Genomic DNA, 5,664 nt, shown 5'->3' on the forward strand with positions numbered 1-5,664 from the left:
CTCATGATTAAAGAGGGTTTAAAACCCTGTCTGGAGTGTGTGTTTGTGTGTGTCTGTGTGTTTGTCACAGAGAGAGAGAGGGTGGAATATGGTAGTCAAAAAGGATTGCAGGCTGCAGCATCAATGCCTGCCAGTGTTTGGCTTGATGCTAACTTTGGACAACTTGCCCTGAGAGCAGTGACTTCAGAAGTGGGATCTAAGTCACCCCTCCAAAAAACAATCAAGGTACACGCGGCCTAAATCCCACTGGGCACTCTGTAATCCCCATAGACTTTATTGAAGAGTGACCTTTTTCAGCATGGATTTAAAAAAAAAAAAATCCAATGATTTTTAAATGGCTTTTTTTTTTTTTTTTTGCACTTGGAGTGATTAGAAACTGCATTCCTGTTCGCTGTGTCATGTACAGAGGGACCGGCAGACAGACCTACTGTAATCTGCATTTCACCCACACACAGTCCTCCTCCCCCGACCCTCTTTCAAAGAGGAAGTCGAAGGTTTATTAGAGTTGGTGGCCTGTGATTGTGTTTTAATGAGAGAAAGACTGCGGAGGGGAGATAAGGCACCCAGTTTCGGGCTGAGAGGTCCTTGGTGGGATTAGAATAATCATCAAAAAAACGCCATGTCTTTAAAAAAACACACAATGGAACAGGTCCGCTCCTGTCATCCTCAACTCCCCCCGCCCATTCATCCCTCCGTCTCTCCATCCCTACGCCAGCGGGCCAATTGACATTCCGGTGTGATGGTCCACTGCCTGCACTGGAATGTGACATTTCCTCTCATCACTCTTTGTACCGAGCCAAATGTGCAGTTTTGCAGATTAGAGCGAGGACAGTGAGGAAAAACGTGAAGATGGGGGTGGTGTGGAGAGAAGATGAGATGGATGTGAGAGCGTCGCGGGGCGCAGGCAGAGCGATGGAGAGAGAGATGAAGCGCGAGTGCTGAATTAATGCAAACTCATGATAATGAGGCATTCGGTTACAAGCGGCGTCATTAGCCGCGGTGATTTCAGTATTCCCGACTTCCCGTGTTCCCTTATTTGATGTCAACCATCAACAGCAGGCTCAGAGTTGCATCATCAGAAATCAGCAGTGTGAGCAGGATAAATATCACAGTGCTTTTCATTTAGGTTACCTGTAAATGTCACATGTTAATGTGACATTAAGACTGCTTTTTTAGCCATGCAAATGCATAGACAACAGACTGGGATGAAACAATCTTGTTTATACTTCTTAGTGCATACCAGAAGGATTAAAGAGTACATCCATAAAAGGGGCTCTGTGGAACTTCAGTGTTGTGCCAGGTTGTTTCATTAATTTTGACGGACACCATTTCTTAACTGACGTTGGGCGACTGCTGTTCCCTGTTAGTGGAGAGGAGAAAGGCCCTCGAGAACGTACAAAAAGTCTGTCACAAAAAAAAAAAATCAGACCCCGAGTCTTTCACAAAGAAATCCACAGTCCAGCAGCATTATACATCTCTAACAAATTGTCCACAGGCTTGGGCGACTGAAAGAGAGACAGGGGGGATTTTTCCACATCACGTCAGAATCTGCCCACACAGGGTCAATAAATTGTTAAACAGAGCCCATGAGGGAGAGATCAGCTTGTGATTTTTGCACAAGGCCAACACAACTGACAGAGACAAGCTGTAATGTCGACACTGACATATTATCACCACAAAGAGCTATTTGGTGAACCTGTTAGCAGAATTGCTTATTTTAAAAAACAACAACAACAACAAAACATCCAGCACACACAGCACTCATTTGAAGTCGTGTTTAGCTGCTCTACTCGTGAGGTAAACGTGTCGCTTTCACTGCTAAACGCTCCACTGTGAAGGCGGCTAACTTTGTCTTACTGCCACTGAGCGCTGGCCAGAGTGAGTTTGAATTTGTTCTGCCAACAGATCTAATTATAAACAAGAAAACGTTTATAATAAGATCAATATCCGTGAAGAAAATAAGATTAGAGTAACATCAGCGTATTGGCTGCAGTGCCGCACTTGTTTAGAAAAATTGAGAATTTCACTTATGGTCTTTTATTCCCTCTGCAGTGTTGAGAATTGAGCTTGAGCCGAACTGTGCACGATGGAGGCAGACTGAAAGTGTGAGTATCATATATACATATATGAATTACACACTGCAATAACCTGCAAATTATAGATGACATGTTTCTCTGACAAATGTGTGTTGATATAAAGGCTCAGAGAAGAACACGATTTCTTTGGCTTGATGGAAAATCCAGCTGGGCGGGAGATTGAAGGCACAGTGAAGTTGCACGTCTGAGCTTTGCTGGAGATTCTCAAAAAGAAAAAAAAAACCCAACTGACCACTTTAATTGAAGAGCTTGTGTGGGATGAAATGTGTGAATGTCACTGTGTGGTCACCTCGTGAGGGAGTGGAAGTTCAAGAGGTGTCTGAGAGCTTCTGTCATAAATAGTAACATCACCATCACCAAGTGTCCAATTCAATCCAACTTTGCTTCCACACAGAGAATTGTGATTTGTCAATAATATTGTTGTCTATGTTAATCTAATTTGGACATAATCCAAATTCAAAAATACATATTACCTTTGCTTTTATTTATCTACATTATTATTTGTCATCTCCACGCTCCCCCCCCCAACGCTCCATGAAACAACAAAGCAGAAGAAAAGAGGACACAATGAAATAAGGCAAAGTTTAAAAAATAAAGCAGATGTTGGATCGGACGAGGATGGTGTGTCACCATTGTTTGACAGACGGCATGTGAGTGGGAACACGTCGAACAAGCTAACGCTTATCGGGTGGCATCACCCAGATGTGTCAATCACCAGGAGTCCCACAGACTTCTCCCTGCTGTTTGTTCAGCTGCCTCGGGATGTGAACGCAGACAGGGTCAGAGACGAGGAGTGAAGCATTTGGCTTTTACTTCACATTTTCATTTGTTTTTCATCAGCACTGCAAAAAAATATGACTGATGTGAGAGTTTATGTTGTTTACACTTCTGCGCTCCCAGACCTAACGCGCTTCCTTGAGGTCACCTTTAAATGCAATTTATTTGCGTTTCTAACTTGGAATTTATTTTGCTATTTCTTTTTTCTTTGAAATGCAATTTAAAAAATGCTCCTAATGTGTTTTCTTTTTTATCCATTTCGATGAATTGAATTGCCTTGAATTAATGAATGGTGCTCTATAAATAAACTAAAATAAATATTTCAGGTGGACACTGGGTGGAACAAACTGTGACTTTGCACTACTGTCATTTGAAAATAAATCAAAAATAAAAATAACATTAAAAACCATACGCATTTGGGATTTTGGGACTTTTTTTCCCCATTGTACACAAATCAAGCCATAACCCCTTTATTGAGGAGCACACTGTGAATTCTGTACAGCCTATTTTTAGACTTCTGGCGGGAACTATTTACTTATCTCAACCAAAAAGCCAAATCCACTACCTGTCATCTTGATCCCCTCCCCACTACCCTCTTCAAAGCCTGTCTCCCATCCATTTCCCCCATGATCACAAAACATAATGAACTCCTCTCTCACCTCTGGAACTGTACCGCCACTCTCAAAATGGCGGCAATTACACCCACCCTTAAAAAAACCTGGTGCTGACCCAACTGACCTGAACCAGTACAGGCCCATATCCAACCTTCCCTTCATTTCTAAAACCCTTGAGAGGGTGGCTGCTGCCCAACTTCAGTCTCATCTTGACTCAAACAACCTCCATGAACCCTTCCAATCTGGTTTCCGCCGTAAACACAGTGCTGAAATAGCCTTGGTTAAAACTACCAGCGACCTCCTCCGTGCAGCTGACTCTGGATTACTTACCATCCTCATCCTCCTTGACCTCACTGCTGCCTTTGACATCATCTCCCACCCACTGCTCCTGGAGCGTCTGACTTGGCTCTCATCATACCTCACCGACAGCCAGCAGCATGTCCAACTGAGGAACCTCAAGTCAAGGTGTTCGGCTGTTCCACTGGGTGTCCCCCAGGGGTCAGTACTGGGTCCTCTCCTTTTCATCCTTTACCTCCTTCTCCTGGGCACAATCCTCCGTCACCATGGTGTCCGTTTTCATTGCTACGCTGATGATACCCAGGTCTACATCTCTACCAAAGCCACCACTGCCCTTCCTCCCTCACCACCTGCCTCCAGGGCATCAGGAGCTAGATGAGCGGGAACTTTCTCAATGGCTGCAAGACTGAGGACCTGATCATTGGCTCTTAAACCACCCACACCATAGCCACAAACACCATCATCGATGGCTTCCCTGTACCTTTCTCCAGCCAAGTCAAGAGCCTCAGTGTTGCTCTGGATAACACCCTTTCCTTTGCACCTCACATAAAAAAACATCACCCCGACAGCTTTTTTCCACCTTCGCAACATTTCTAGACTCCGCCCATCTCTGTCTCAATCAAGCACTGAAGTCTTGGTCCACGCTTTCATTACATCGCGGATTGACTCCCCCCACCCCACCCCCCCGCATGCTGTTCATGCTGGTCATGTCTTTGCCATGATTTGCTGTTTTAACTAGTGTGAGTATGTTCGCTTGCACTGTCCTTGGGTGTCTTGAAAGGCGCCTCCAAATAAAATGTATTCTTATTCTTATTCTTACTTTTTTAGGAACCACATCCAAAAAGTGCATCACCATGCAGAAGGAAACATGCTTCTGCTCATTTACGAGCGGCTGGTGATGTCCTCCTCGGCAGAGCTATAACGTTAGTTACCTTACTTTGCGAGCCTACTCAAATTATCTAGAGTAACTGGGTCACCACTTCTGGAAATAGTTGCTGATGAGCTTTAAGAAAATGTGGCGGTATATGAACAAAGGTGGACATGTCTGTATCTCCATAACAACTTACACTGAGTGAATCTAAATGGATAAATAGCATCACGGCAAGAGGAAAACGGCCCCTTTTCAGGTCTGGATTTCAAGGCTTCAGTTATCAATTAGTTTTGATTTCACAGCAGAAAGGTGTTCCCGTTGATACAAGCCACGCAAACAGCAACAGGTGCACAAATACAAAGACGCCACGCAGGGTATCGTGGCCCCTTTCATTGCAATGATCAAACAGAGGAAAACCGTGTGATAATGTGACAAAACCCTGCAGGCGAAGGGGACATGTGAACTCCGTTCAACTGGAACTCTCCCTTATTTACTGCTCTTTAAACGCTGTTTAAATCGCACCAGCTAATCTGAAAGGCTTTAGCGGCGTTGATGTGTGTGTGTGTACACTTTGTGACGGAGAGAGCGAGCAGAGGGAGAGCAGAGGGAGAGTTAGTTTGAGGCCTCTCTCTACGGGGAGAGGAGATTATGTTCCTCTGCTGTCATGTGTTCTGACATTCAGAATGTTATTAAACTTCAATAGGCTGAGCTCAGGGTTCACTGATTACTCTTACTGGGGCTGAATCCATTATTCAGGGTTTACTTCTCGCCGTGTGTTTACCGAAGTCACACCTGCGCACTTCACACACCGATGCATGTACACCTGCACGTGCACTCGTGTGCATGTGAGCAAGGCTCCCTCCAGATGCTCTCCTACACACACACACATGCAGTCTCATGCAAATTCAAATAAATATATTAAGTCAAAATGCGCCATTACTGCGGTAAAGCATTTCAGGTAATGCAACTGTCTTTGCAAATTTGATTTGTGGGCCTACTAAATATGCAT

General features: G+C 44.3%; 1 long non-coding RNA gene across 1 annotated transcript; it reads left to right on the forward strand.

Moving 5' to 3' along the window:
- The first annotated feature begins 1,759 nt into the window (after positions 1-1,759).
- LOC119007842 lies at positions 1,760-3,161 on the forward strand. Its single transcript, XR_005071248.1, has 3 exons — positions 1,760-1,878; positions 2,053-2,105; positions 2,200-3,161. It is a non-coding gene; the product is annotated as an uncharacterized LOC119007842 (long non-coding RNA).
- The last annotated feature ends 2,503 nt before the right edge of the window (positions 3,162-5,664 follow it).

This window comes from Acanthopagrus latus, chromosome 18 (assembly GCF_904848185.1).
Source record: "Acanthopagrus latus isolate v.2019 chromosome 18, fAcaLat1.1, whole genome shotgun sequence".
Taxonomy (NCBI): Eukaryota; Metazoa; Chordata; class Actinopteri; order Spariformes; family Sparidae; genus Acanthopagrus; species Acanthopagrus latus.